The following is a 14,767-nucleotide window of genomic DNA, read 5'->3' as shown; positions in this document are numbered from 1 at the left end:
ATGGGGCCTCAGGATGACTTAAAATGATGACAAAACTAAAACCACCAAAAATCAAGATATTTCTTATTATTTGGCTATTTTTATAACAAATGTACAGGATTTGTTGTGGAAAATATAAGGGGACATTGAAGTCAAAAAGGTTGCGATTCACTGTTCCTAGTGTGTCAAGTGACCCCACAAAGGGTAATATTTTAAACCCCCTTAAAATATTTAAATATTTTAAATATAAAAAAAAATGTATATTTTAAAATAAAAAAATATTTTATTTTAAATAAATAAACCTTTAATTTTTCTTACATTTCTGGCTAAATATACAGGTGAAACTCGAAAAATTTGAATATCGTGCCTAAAGTTCATTAATTTCAGTAATTCAACTTAAAAGGTGAAACTAATATACTATATAGACTCATTACAAGCAAAGTAAGATATTTCATGCCTTTATTTGATATAATTTTGATGATTATGGCTTACAGCTTATGAAAACCCCAAATTCAGAATCTCAGAAAATTAGAATATTGTGAAAAGGTTCAGTATTGTAGGCTCAAAGTGTCACACTCTAATCAGCTAAACACCTGCAAAGGGTTCCTGAGCCTTTAAATGGTCTCTCAGTCTGGTTCAGTTGAATTCACAATCATGGGGAAGACTGCTGAGGTCAGCAGTCAGCAGTTGTGCAGAAAACCATCATTGACACCCTCCACAAGGAGGGAAAGCCTCAAAAGGTAATTGCAAAAGAAGTTGGATGTTCTCAAAGTGCTGTATCAAAGCACATTAATAGAAAGTTAAGTGGAAGGGAAAAGTGTGGAAGAAAAAGGTGCACAAGCAGCAGGGATGACCGTAGCCTGGAGAGGATTGTCAGGAAAAGGCCATTCAAATGTGTGGGGGAGCTTCACAAGGAGTGGACTGAGGCTGGAGTTACTGCATCAAGAGCCACCACACACAGACGGGCCCTGGACATGGGCTTCAAATGTCAAACGTCTTACCTGGGCTAAAGAAAAAAAGAACTGGTCTGTTGCTCAGTGGTCCAAAGTCCTCTTTTCTGATGAGAGCAAATTTTGCATCTCATTTGGAAACCAAGGTCCCAGAGTCTGGAGGAAGAATGGAGAGGCACACAATCCAAGATGCTTGAAGTCCAGTGTGAAGTTTCCACAGTCTGTGTTGGTTTGGGGAGCCATGTCATCGGCTGGTGTTGGTCCACTGTGCTTTATTAAGTCCAGAGTCAACGCAGCCGTCTACCGGGACATTTTAGAGCACTTCATGCTTCCTTCAGCAGACAAGCTTTATGGAGATGCTGACTTCATTTTCCAGCAGGACTTGGCACCTGCCCACACTGCCAAAAGTACTAAAAACCTGGTTCAATGACCATGGTATTACTGTGCTTGATTGGCCAGCAAACTCGCTTGACCTGAACCCCATAGAGAATCTATGGGGCATTGCCAAGAGAAAGATGAGAGACATGAGACCAAACAATGCAGAAGAGCTGAAGGCCGCTATTGAAGCATCTTGGTCTTCCATAACACCTCAGCAGTGCCACAGGCTGATAGCATCCATGCCACGCCACACTGAGGCAGTAATTAATGCAAAAGGGGCCCAAACCAAGTACTGAGTACATATGCATGATTATACTTTTCAGAGGGCCGACATTTCTGTATTTAAAATCCTTTTTTTTAATTGATTTCATGTAATATTCTAATTTTCTGAGATTCTGAATTTGGGGTTTTCATAAGCTGTAAGCCATAATCATCAAAATTATATCAAATAAAGGCTTGAAATATCTTACTTTGCTTGTAATGAGTCTATATAATATATTAGTTTCACCTTTTAAGTTGAATTACTGAAATTAATGAACTTTTGCACGATATTCTAATTTTTCGAGTTTCACCTGTAATTTACATTTATACAACTGACATCTTTAGGCTATAAATAATCTTTCGTAGATTAAAAAATTATAATACTAATAGAATAAATGTACGACAAATCAGCAGAAGCTGAGAAAATATTATTATTTTGATATGAACTTTTTCACCCCTCTGCATTCATGACAAAATTTTCCACTTTTTCTTCTTCAGCTTACTATATTCGAAATAAGATCTCTATTTTGTTTAAATAAAATATTTACTGCATTTGTAGTTGTCTGTGAAAAAAAATCTAACTGACGATTTTCCTGTTCGCGCACTTTAAATTTAAACGTAGCCGGAAAAAGGCGCTCAAAACCACAACGTCAGAAGATTGTCAGTTGAAGGGAGGATGGATACTGCATAAAGTCAAGGTAAGATATAATCGATAAATGTTTCTTTTTGTTAGCGATTGCTTTGTTATATCTAGTTGGAGTCCGCATGCTGTGTGATATATAGAGTTGATGGAATAATTTATATTCGAAGTTACATTATTTTGGCAGTTCAACTCTAAGCTAGATCTATGTTGTCACGAATGCGAAATGAACAAGTATCGATTGAGCTGCGCGCCATTAGGCTACATTTAGATTTGCTCATGTTGCTCCCTAAAACTCTTGTCTCCCAACCATCAGTTCTGCATGGTGAAATCATTTAACTCATGTCTTATTTTGGCACAACAATTAAAAAGTAAATATAATATAGTGTACTGTAATTTGACATTCATGTTTATACATTGGCCATAATACTGAACTACTTGTTTTACTTTGTAACAGCAATGTTTCATTAACCCTAGCAATAATGCACAAATTACTACATGCTTTTTCTTACAATAAAAGCTTTTGAGATGATTACAAAATATATATATATATTTATATTTTTTTTATTGTATATATATTTACATTAAAAATGTGAAACAGAATAATCCCTGAACAAACTTGCTACAAATAAAAATATATTTTATATATATATATATATATATATATATATATATATATATATATATATATATATATATTTTTATATTTTTTTATTTTTTTTTGTTTTTTTTATGAAAGAATATGAAAGTTTGTTCAGGGATTATTCTGTTTCACATTTTTATTATACAGGAATTATAGAATTATTTAGCATGCATTAGCCTGTGTTTTTTTTTTTTTTGTCATGTACTGTTTTGAGTCAGGATGTTTTTCACCTTAATAACATGTGTCAATGTGATTTGCTACAGAAAACTGCTGGTGGGAATAAAATAGCCTACAGTTTAAAATTCAGTGTCACCATTAAGGTAAGCTGCTAATACATTTCATGCTGTGGTACAAAATAAAAAAGTATCAATGTAAAATGCTCACCTGGTTATTGGCTGTACTGCATGTAATTGTAGGTGTAATTACTGTGTCATGGAGAGAGAAAAGTGGAATATCACTCACAGCAATTTAAGGAAAAGGGTTGTTAAAAGAGTCACCCAGCTTGTGTTCCCTAACTGTGTTCTAAGATTTTAAAAGTTGTGTAATCCATCCTTGCATTTACAATGTTATATTTTTTTAGGAACTGTCAGAAACAACAGACTGACAGCTGAGGCCACCGATCAAGAGATCGAATCATTTATTAAAAAATGGCTTCATCTTTCAAGTGACCGAGACGGAGGGAGAAGAGAAAGAGAGAATCGGAGGAGGGTCCAAGACACCTGTAAGTCAGTTACATTGTGTTTTTACTATACGTGTATAATACCATGGTGTGTCTGAATACTTGATTTTGATTGGCTGCAAGGTGTGCATTAAAACATTTGTAACACTTTACAAGTTAGCATTAGTTAACTACTTTAGTTAACATGCCGCAAGGCTAGAAAGCTCTTGGCTGTTCTAGAAAGGAGACTGATCCAATGCAGCAAAGATATTTAAAGGCTAACATAGCCTATTGGCTATGTTGTATCCCCAGAATTCGATCGTAGCACAGGCACAAAAATAAATACTGTGCAATTGTATAATTTCGTTTTGAATTTTGTTTAAAAGTAGACATTTCAAGCTTTCTATTTATTTCTCATGTCTGTGAAGCAAGTAGCCTATACGCTGAGTTTCGTTTCATTTATGAGACGAGCTCCAGTTCACGAGCAATGCAAGAGATCGCACTGGTGCCTCCATGTCTTGATTATATCTGCTGTATTTGCTTCTTATTTATTAATTGCAGGCAATTGGTTGATGAAACAGTGATTAAAATTAAGATACAATTTATACAAAACGAAATTCAATTTAAAGAAAGGCTTTCTACAAAACAAAACTTAATAAAGTGGTCAAAATCATGTCTGATCATCTTATGATCCTATCTTACTCATGCTGTTCACTTTTCATATAATCAACATAGATTAAATAAAAAAATAACATTATATTATGTAAACATAAATATGGAATATAATTTTAGTAATTAAGACATGTTGGAAAAGGTGTTTATCTTTCATTTCCAATGTGAACATCATAATGTATTCTCCTGAAAATTATGTATTGTCAAATGTATACTGAATGTAAACTCTTAGGAATTTAACATTCAATGCGAATGTATCTGAGAATATTCTTAAATAAGGAAATCTATTCGGTGATTGGTCCATGCCAAATTACTGCCTGATGAAAATTTGACTATTTCAAAGTGTGCTTGGTTTTTTCCGGATGTAGGTAACAATATTTAAAGCCTGTCTACAAAAACGACCTTTGGTGTGTGCGCTGGTGTGTGTGCAAAAGTATGTGGGGGTGGGATATTTACTGCTATTCCGCGGGAATTTCTTTCTTTTCAGCCGCGGTTAAAAAAAATCCATACCGTCCCTGCCCTACTGTAACATTAAAAAAGCTTAATAAATAATGTAGTTCATTTACTAGTTAATAAATAAACTAATGTTAACAAATAAGACCTTGTAGTGTTACCAAACCGTTTAATGCACTGATAGTTCCAGTCCATTTATTCACCATTCAATATTAATGTGCTGCTTTCATTAAAGCACAGAGACAGCTGTTTTTAAAGTTTTTAAAACTTGCAGCTTCACTATTAGTAAAAAGACGGTGCACAGACGCAGGTAATTCCTGAATGCATCTCTCACTACAGTGCCTAGCTTTTTTTGTTTTGTGTTATTTATTTATTTATTTATTTTTTAAATTATATTTTGTTTAGAGTTTTTTATTTAATTTGGCTTCTGAATAGTTGTGTGTGTGTGTGTGTGTGTGTGTGTGTGTGTGTGTTTTGTACTTAAACACTATTGTATAATCAGCGTTCTGTTACTGAGTCAACAGTTTTTTTCATTTGTGTATCCAATAAAGGCTTGCAAGATTGCCATGACGCAGATGGGCCCAGTAAAGGAGGTCAAATTCTATAATTTTGGATGGTTCCATTTGCCAAGGTTTTGTAGTGTGTTCACTTCTGCGTTGTCTGTTTGTTTTTTTGGATGACCAAAGCTACTGGAAATATGTTTTGTTTTTATTTAGTTTCTACAATGCTTTCTATGCACATATTTTGTGTTTGTTTATTATTGTTTTTTTTTTAATTGGTTTCCAGTTTTGAAAATGTAAACTTGCAGTGGGTTGTTCTTTGGCAATATTAATAAATTATGCAAATGTTTTCAGAAATGTGTTTAGATCATTTGTTGTAACTTATCTTAGCATAAAGAGGGGCCATTTCTCTTTACTGTATGTTGTTGATGCAGTTCACTTAGTGTCAGCCACTGAGTTTTCCATAGTTTTAATGGCACAGCATGCGCGCACGCACACACACACACACACACACACACACACAGAGTTATGGTTTATTTAGTTAATTCTTGGCTAACATGTGGCTAAACAAATGGCCTGCTTGTGGACCAGATCTGGCAAACAGGTGTGCACTGCAAAAGTGCCACCTTTCCATGCTGCATGTGGCCCACATGAGGAATGTTGGGAAAGACCAGGGTTTGTATAATCAACTGTGGCCAGGTGTGGTTTATTTGGTTTGTTGTGGCATTGCTAAGGCTTTCTTGAGGCCCAAATGTGGAAAACAGGACCGGGTTGCACAATTGCCAACATTCCATGTGTTATGTGGGCCAGAGTAAGTTGTCAGATCTGGGCCAGAATTGAATTGAACTGTGGCACAGATTTGGGCCAGTTCTACCTTATTTGTTTTGTTCTCGGCTGACATGCGGCATTGCTGTGGCTTAATTGTGGCCCAAATCTGGCAAACAGGAGCGGACCGCCCAAGTGCCATCATTCTCATCTGGCCCACATACAGCGTGGAATGATGGCACTTGGCGATCGCTCCTGTTTGCCAGATATGGGCCATAATTAAGCCATAGCAATGCCACATGTCAGCCATAAACAAAACAAATGAAGCAGAACTGGCCCAGACAGAAAAATTACTGTGGTCCAGATCCGGCCCACACTTGACACTTTCATCTGGCATACCCTGTGAAGTGTCAAGTGTGGGCCAGTTCTGCTTCATTTGTTTTCTTTATGGCTGACATGTGGTATTGCTATGGCTTAATTGTGGCCCAAATCTGGCAAACAGCAGCGGACCACCCAAGTGCCATCAATCCACGGGGTATGTGGGCCAGATGAAAGTGTCAAGTGTGGGCTGGATCTGGGCCACAACAGTTTTGGTGTCTGTGCCAGATGTGGGCCAGTTCTGCTTCATTTGTTTTGTTTATGGCTGAAATGTGGCATTGCTATGGCTCGATTGTGGCCCATAACTGGCAAACAGGAGTGGGCCGCTCAAGTGCCATCAGTCCATGCGGTATGTGGGCCAGAGCAAGGTTTTAGGTCTGGGCCAGAATTAAAATAACCTGTTGCCCAGATGTGGGCCAGTTCTGCTTCATTTGTTTTGTTTATGGCTGAAATGTGGCATTGCAATGGCTCGATTCTGGCCCATATCTGGCAAACAGGAGTGGGCCACTCAAGTGCCATCAGTCCATGCGGTATGTGGGCCAGAGCAAGGTTTTAGGTCTGGGCCAGAATTAAAATAACCTGTTGCCCAGATGTGGGCCAGTTCTGCTTCATTTGTTTTGTTCATGGCTGACATGCGGCATTGCTACGGCTTGATTGTGGCCCAAATCTGGCAAACAGGAGCGGACCGCCCAAGTGCCATCATTCCACGCGGTATGTGGGCCAGATGAAAGTGTCAAGTGTGGGCCAGATCTGGGCAACAACAATTTTGCTATCTGGGAGACATTTTAAACGTGTATATCTGCAAAAAGTTAATCTTTTTAACTTTTGGAAGTAAACTAGCATATTCTGTACAGCATGGCATCAAAGCTAACAGACATGGATAGACTAAAAGCTTGTAACAAATCACTAGCAAACTGCTCACAGAAATATGATCAGCATTGCTGTTTGGTAGCAGGAAACGGGAAACAAAACCAAGATTGTGTGATGCAATGATACGGTTTCAGTCCGTTTTGCTGTTTCAAACTCTTCCTCTCTCTCTCTTGTTCACAAACCACACACATTAATTTGTTTTGAAATGAACCTCAGCAAGTTTAGGCTGAATTATCTGGCACTGAGTTGCAAGAAAGGGGTGCAGAACACAGATAAGGCCCATGTGAAATTACCATAAAAGGTTTTTGAGGAGAGCAAGGCAAGGGAGTCAGCTCTTTAGCAGCAGGGGTCAAAAGTCACACACATAAATGCATTAGATGAAACCAAGGGTGTATATTTGGCTTGAACTTTGTTTTTTTTATATACACTGATGAACCAAAACATTATGACCAACTGACTAATATGCTATCCCTATTTGTGCTGCCACACAGCGCCGACCTGCAGAGGCACCCCAGATGGTGTCCTGTGGTATTTGGCACCAAGACATTAGCAGCAGATCCTTTAAGTCCTGTAAGTTGTGAGGTGGAGCCACCATGGATTGGACTTCCTATAGATGACCAATCGTATTGAGATCTGGGGAGGCCAGGGCAACACTTTGAACTCTTCATAATTTTCCTCAAACCATTCCTGAACAATGTGTGCAGTCTGGTAGGCCACATTATATTAAAGAGGCCACTGCCATCAGGGAATACCATTGCCATGAAGGTGTGTACCTGGTCTGCAATGATGCTTATGTAGGTGGCACGTGTCAAAGTGATGTCCACATTAATGGTTGGACCTAGGGTTTTCCAGCAGAACATTGCCTACAGGATCCCGCTCCCTCCACCGGCTTGTTGTTTTCCCAAATTGCATCCTGGTGCCATCACTTCCCCAGGTAAACAGTGCACACATACACGGCCATCCATGCGATGTAAAAAAAAAAAAACAGGACTGGAAGTGTCTTACTTTGTGCTTGTTTTACTTGATCATGTTGCATGTTTCTCTTGTGAGATCTGGCAACACTGCAATTGGTATTTCACCCACCCCCTTATCGAGTACTGACATTTAAAAAAAGAATGTTATTAACTGTTCTTTTATTTTGATCTAACTGGTTACCTTTTGGAAATGATAACCTTTTATGGTAACTGGCCTAAAGAAGTCTGAAAAGCTTAAAGTTTAAAATCCGAAAAATCCATGTTTCTTGTCCACATCTATGTATTAACAGCCCATGAAGCCAACGCAATGCTCAGCTAAGCAATGCAACATCACCACCACATTACAGGCCAAACTCAACTAGTAACTCAACTTCTTTAGCCAGTCTGATGATCCATAAAAAAATACAATATTTTTGCTAAATGAATTACACAGTGCATTACACGTGTTTTGGCAGGTCTGAGGTGCAATATCTACTGTGACTCTAAAAGCGAGTTAAATGTTCTCCTAAACAAATAGTTTAACAGGTTAAGATTAATGCTCTATCAAGTTTTAAATCAACAAATCCTTACTTCCTACCCTAAACCTAAACAATAGTGTCATAAAAAGCAATGTAACATGAAAAAATGTTGAAGCAACCATGTAATTTTGGATGAAAAGGATGACAGCCTTTCCAGTTGGCGCTGCATCCGACGACTGGCCGGGCTCGGTCTTCGACATTAGCGGACACGAGCACGGGCACCAGCACAGTAAGAGAGTTCACTGAATGCTTCACTGCAGCAAGCAAAAGTCCCCTTACAGGCGGCTGGAAATGTCTGTACAGCAGTCAATGGGCCAGTCACAGAACTCGCTCACCTGCAATCAAACGCCGTTTTAACGGCAACACACAGAAATCACAAGAGTCATTTTCTGCCTGTGTCACTAAGGGGTCACGTGTCCACACTAAAGTGCGCACTCCCACATATCAATACTGTCCAAACAGTGCCGAATACTTTCCCAGCTCGAGCTGGACGCCCCATAAATGTAGATCGTGTGCCTATTGTCATGTATGCACCACTACACACAAGCACTGTTCCCACAGTTATAAACACTTCCCCAGTAAAAGCGGGAAATACTATAAATGTAGTGCGCGTGCCTGCTGTCCTGCACGCACCCCTACACACAAACACTGTATGCATGGCCAAAAACCCCACCGCTAGCGGGAGGCTTTATGAAAGTGGCGCACGTGCCTACTACAGTAGATGCACCCCCACCCATAAGCGCTGCACATACAGTTTCAAACAGTTCTCTGTCTCATGCCGCAAGCATCACAGATGCAACTCCCCGCTAAGAGCGGGAAGCTTTATGAAAGTAGCGCGCGTGCCTATTACAATGTATGCACCCCCACCTGTAAACACTGTCTATACAGTTTCAAACATTTCTCCAGCTCACGATGCAAGCATTACGGAGATAGCATGCGTGCCTGTAAGCTCACACGCACCCCTGCACTCGGCACTCAACACGGCTGCTCAGCGCGCACCTGCGCCTCTGGGAGCTGTAAACTCAGTGTTAGCACAAGGCAATTTGCCGGTGGGGCCCATACGTCACTGCGACACGCCCCAGCCAACATTCAGCCCATATCTGTGCGAGCAAAAGCCTGGGAAAAAATCCCTGACATGCCAAAATGTGTTTTGAACATAATAAAACACGGTTACTCACTTCAATTCGCTCGCAGACCACCCCGCTTTTCAGCGGTGGTCGAGACGAAAGTGAGGAAAGATGTGTCACATGTTCTACGCACCAAGGTGCTCGAACTGATAGAGAAGGGCGCTATAGAAACTGTTCCTCCCTCTATGAGCGAGGCAGGTTTTTACAGCCGCTATTTTCTCGTCCCGAAAAAGGACGGTGGCCTCCACCCCATCCTAGATCTCAGACATCTGAACAAAGCTTTTATGATTCGCTCGTTCAGAATGTTAACAACCAAACATATCCTCACGCAAGTTCGCCCCGGGGGTTGGTTTCTATCAGTGGATTTGAAAGACGCTTACTTTCGATAGCGCCTCATCACAGGCCTTTTCTGAGATTCGCTTTCGAGGGACAGTCATACCAGTACACAGTACTACCATTCGGCCTATCATTGGCCCCCGTACATTCACGAAATGTATGGACGCGGCACTTTCCCCTGAGACAGCGGGAGTGCGAATACTGAATTACCTCGATGATTGGCTAATCATAGCACAATCAGAGGGTCAGTTAACGACGCACAGATCTTGGATTATCAGCCATCTAGAATGCCTGGGTCTGAGAATCAATTTTGCAAAGAGCGTGCTATCCCCAGCCAGAATATCTCTTCTGGGAATAGTGCTAGACTCAGTGCAGATGACAGCGCGCCTCTCATCAGAGCGCCGCTCTCTATTCGACGCCTTGCAACATCATTCAGAAAGGCGCTGCGCCACGTGAAACGATTTTAAAGAATGCTCGGTCTCATGGCCTCGGCATCAGCTGTACTCCAGCTAGGATTGTTGCACATGCGTCCTCTCCAGCGCTGGCTCAAGAGCCGTGTCCCCACTCACGCGTGGCGCTCGGGCCACTTTTTGATCAGAGCGAATCACGGCTGTATAAAAGCCCTGACGCCCTGGAAAGCCATCAACTGGTATCAAACCGGCGTGAGTCTGGGCGTGAACACGCAGAGAAAAATGATCACGACAGATGCCTCCAAAATAGGATGGGGGGCCCTTTATTAGGGCAGGCCTGTCTCCGGCTTTTGGTCAAACCCAGAAAAGCGCCTACATATAAACTGTCTGGAAATGAAGGCGGTCGCCTTGGCTCTCAGAGCCCTGCTTCCATACCTGGAAAACGAACACGTCCTGGTCCGAACGAACAACATGACGGTAGTTTCGTATATAAATCGCCAGGGTGGACTTAGGTTGAGCTCCCTGCACTCTATGGAGGGCCCTCCATGCATGGCCCCTCAACGGGTTCCCGAGAACCTCCCCAGTGGAGTTTTGAGAACCATCACTGAGGCGCGAGCACCCTCTACGAGGTGCTTATATGCCCAAAAGTGGAAAGTGTTCAGTGACTGGTGTGATACCAAGAGCTTGAACCCCAAATCGTGTGAGATACCAAGTGTACTCGCCTTTTTGCAAGAGCTGCTGGAGGCGGGCCGCACACCCTCCACGCTCAAAGTCTATGTGGCTGCCATAGCGGCGTCGCACAATCCTGATAAAGGACATTCATTAGGGAAAAACGATCTAATCATTTGTTTCCTAAGAGGCGCTAGGAGGATGAACAATCCTCGCCCCCCCCTCGGTGCCGATCTGGGACCTGGCCACGGTCCTGGACGCACTCAAGAGTGCCCCGTTAGAACCTCTCCGAACCGTGCACCTTAAACAGCAAAACTGCGCTGTTGCTGGCGCTCGCTTCAGTCAAGAGAGTGGGCGACCTGCACGCGCTGTCATCAAGCGCTGCTTGCCTGGAATTTGGACCTAACGACTGCAGAGTTGTCCTTAGGCCAAAGCACGGGTATATTCCTAAAGTGCTCTCCACACCCTTCAGAGCACAGGTGATATCTCTGGCAGCGCTATCGTCCCCAGCAGACGAAAGTGACGCTAATTTACTCTGACCCGTCAGGGCGCTCAGAGTATATTTGGAACGTTCTGCCCTGTAAACAATTATTCGTATGCTTTGGCGGCCGCACTAAAGGTCTCGCAGTCTCAAAGCAAAGAATATCGCGCTGGATAGTGGATGCTATAGCACTAGCTTATGAAGCCAAGCTCAGAGCTCACTCTACGAGGAGCATGGCCTCCTCGTGGGCTTGGTCGAGTGGGATACCCATTTAAGATATTTGTGCGGCGGCGGGCTGGGCCTCGCCTTCGACATTTATCAGGTTTTATAACCTACAGGTCCCCTCATTGCATTCCAACATTCTATCAGCCTGACTGTAGAATGGACTGGAGTATGTATATGCTGAGCATTATCTCCTCCCTTATAAGGTCCGTCCCTGACCGACTTAGAGGATTTTTTATGCATGCCAGTACATAGAAAAATGCATTCCAACATTCTATCAGCCTGACTGTAGAATGGACTGGAGTATGTATATGCTGAGCATTATCTCCTCCCTTACAAGGTCCGTCTCTGACTGACTTAAAGGATTTTTTATGCATATCAGCACATAGAAAACTCAGTACATAAGATATGTGCTTGTGTTTGTACTATGAGCGCCCCACCATGGACCACCTTGGAAGGGCGCTCTATACTATCCCATTATGTAGCTCGCCATTGGCCGGCTCGTGGAATAATCACTTTGCTTTAAGGCTCAGGCATCTGCCTCTGGCTTTATAGAGCGAAGTCAGCACGCACGGCGTTTTACATGGTGTTCCCATAGCGTAAGCTACTTACGCAATAGGAGAGACCTCTCGATAGGGAACGACTCGGTTACTAACGTAACCTCGGTTCCCTGAGAGGAGGGAACGAGTATTGCGTAAGCTGCCGTGCTTGTGCTTGGTCAGTTCGCTTCAGTCGATTGAACCTAAAGGAACTCGTATGACGGGGTGCCCATTATATAGCCTGGCTATGCTAATTTCGGCGGGCTCTGAGCGCGCGAACGCGAGGCGCACGCCCATTGGTCGCGCGTTCAGAGTCGCCCCGTCATTGGTTTGAGCAGTTGCCGCAGCACAGCCAATGACCGAGCTGCCTCGCTCATTACTGTCTGCCGTGCAGCTGCAATGCGTTTTACATAAAGACTTCAATATTTCTCGAGAAAAGGAGTTTTCCCATAGCGTAAGCTACTTACGCAATACTCGTTCCCTCCTCTCAGGGAACCGAGTTTACGTTAGTAACCGAGTCGTTTTCATTTCACCAGGAAACTGACGCAATATGTACAATGAGCCATGTAAAAATATTTTTGTAAAATGTTGGTATATTAATGTCATTCACTGAGACCAGGGTGAAGAACATTGGCTCCAAGTTTGGGTTGGGACTATCTCTTTGTGCAACCAATGGGATATGGGGTGAGTGTTTGAGAAACCTGTTTGAAAACAGCTATTATTTTTGCAGTTCCATCTGGTGACAATAGTTGTGCAGAAATAGCACACTTCAACTTGTAATATCTTGCCACCTGCCGGTTTCATTATTTTAAAGGATTTCTCTATGGACATTTGACATGTGAAAATGGGATGTGGGCAGTTGTTGCCATGGGATACAGTAACTTGAGCTTGTCAGGTTCTCGACACTGGTCAAGTTTTTATTCAGTTTTGGGAACCTGAAACCTGTTCTTGTGTTTGGTTTTCCTGTCTAGCACATGACTTTTGTTTATTTCTTGTCACCATGTGCTCGGTCTTGTTTCTGGACTCCGCCCCCTCGTTTGTCTCATTATTGATTAATCTGTTTCACCTGTTATCCTTGTTTGACCTTCTGATTTTCCTCCCAATATATTTTATCTGTTCCCTATAGAGTTTGTCAGTTTCTTTTGTCAGTTCTCATGCTGATATTCCCTTCGGTTTCTAGATTCTGTGGATTACCCCTTCGGTCTGTGTTTGTTCTTGTACCTGCCCTTTCCTTTGTCTTTTTTTATTTTTCCCCTGCCCTGCCTGTGTCTCCAGTGGCCAGTATTTCAGATTAGATTTGTATATTTTCTGATTATTTACCTGTTTGGACTTTATTTTTGTAATAAACCATATTTTGACGTGATCTTGTCTGCAATTGAGTCATATTCCTTCCCTGAACCTGAACATGAATTTGTTACCTACTTGTAATTTTTTACTCTCCAGCATGAACATCTCCATGACAACATGAGATCTGATTAATCTCTGTTGACGTCTGAACTGTGCAGAGGCAGTCAAATGAAGAGAAAGAGAGAGAGTGTGTGTGCTCACAATGATCACTTTGCAATTAGACAAAGTTTCTTGTTTGATGCAGCCAGTAATCCAGACATAAGCAGGTGAGTTCCCTTAATGCTACGTCCACATTAATCTGGTTAAATTTGAATTTGAAAATGGGTGAAATCCCCTTACTCTGCATGCAGAAAAAAGCGTAAGATGCGTGACCCTGTGCCATTTCCATCTACGGTCTGAAATGCAATTGTTATCGTCTTCCACTGCTGGACAGCAATTCTGAGTAACGTCCTGTCGCCTTTAAAGAAATGCAATGTTAAGGATGTACAAAGTAACATTTATCTTTAAGAATGCTATCAAAGTGGATAGCAGGCTCAACAACCCTGCTTCAACATAGGCCAACATCTATTTTTTTTTCAGATTTTCTCCCCTTTTCTCCCAAACTTAGAATGCCCAATTTCCAATGCGCTCCAAGTACTCATGGTGGCGTAGTGACACGCCTCAATCCGGGTGGCGGAGGACGAACCTCTGTTGCCTCTGCATCTGAAAACGTCAGTCCATGCGTCTTACAGTGTGGCTTGTTGAGCATGTTACCGCAGAGATGTAGCGCATGTTGAGGCTCACACTATTATTTATGGCATCCAAGCACAACTCACCACGCACCCCACCGAGAGCGAGAACCACATTATAGCGACCATGAGGAGGTTAACCCAACATGACTCCACCCACCCTAGCAACCGGGCAAATTGGTTGCTTGGGATGCCTGAGTGGAATCACTCCAGATGTGGTAGTCAGCGTCTTTACTTGCTAGTAACATTCTCTATAATTAACGGGCCTA

The 14,767-nt window shown here is 42.0% G+C and overlaps 1 long non-coding RNA gene across 1 annotated transcript; it reads left to right on the top strand.

Moving 5' to 3' along the window:
* The first annotated feature begins 2,228 nt into the window (after positions 1-2,228).
* On the top strand, positions 2,229-5,363 carry LOC127621605 (uncharacterized). The gene is made up of 4 exons (XR_007967877.1): positions 2,229-2,266; positions 3,115-3,171; positions 3,432-3,572; positions 5,186-5,363. It is a non-coding gene; the product is annotated as an uncharacterized LOC127621605 (long non-coding RNA).
* The last annotated feature ends 9,404 nt before the right edge of the window (positions 5,364-14,767 follow it).

Source organism: Xyrauchen texanus, chromosome 28, assembly GCF_025860055.1.
Source record: "Xyrauchen texanus isolate HMW12.3.18 chromosome 28, RBS_HiC_50CHRs, whole genome shotgun sequence".
Taxonomy (NCBI): Eukaryota; Metazoa; Chordata; class Actinopteri; order Cypriniformes; family Catostomidae; genus Xyrauchen; species Xyrauchen texanus.
This window is presented reverse-complemented; position numbering and strand designations above follow the sequence as displayed.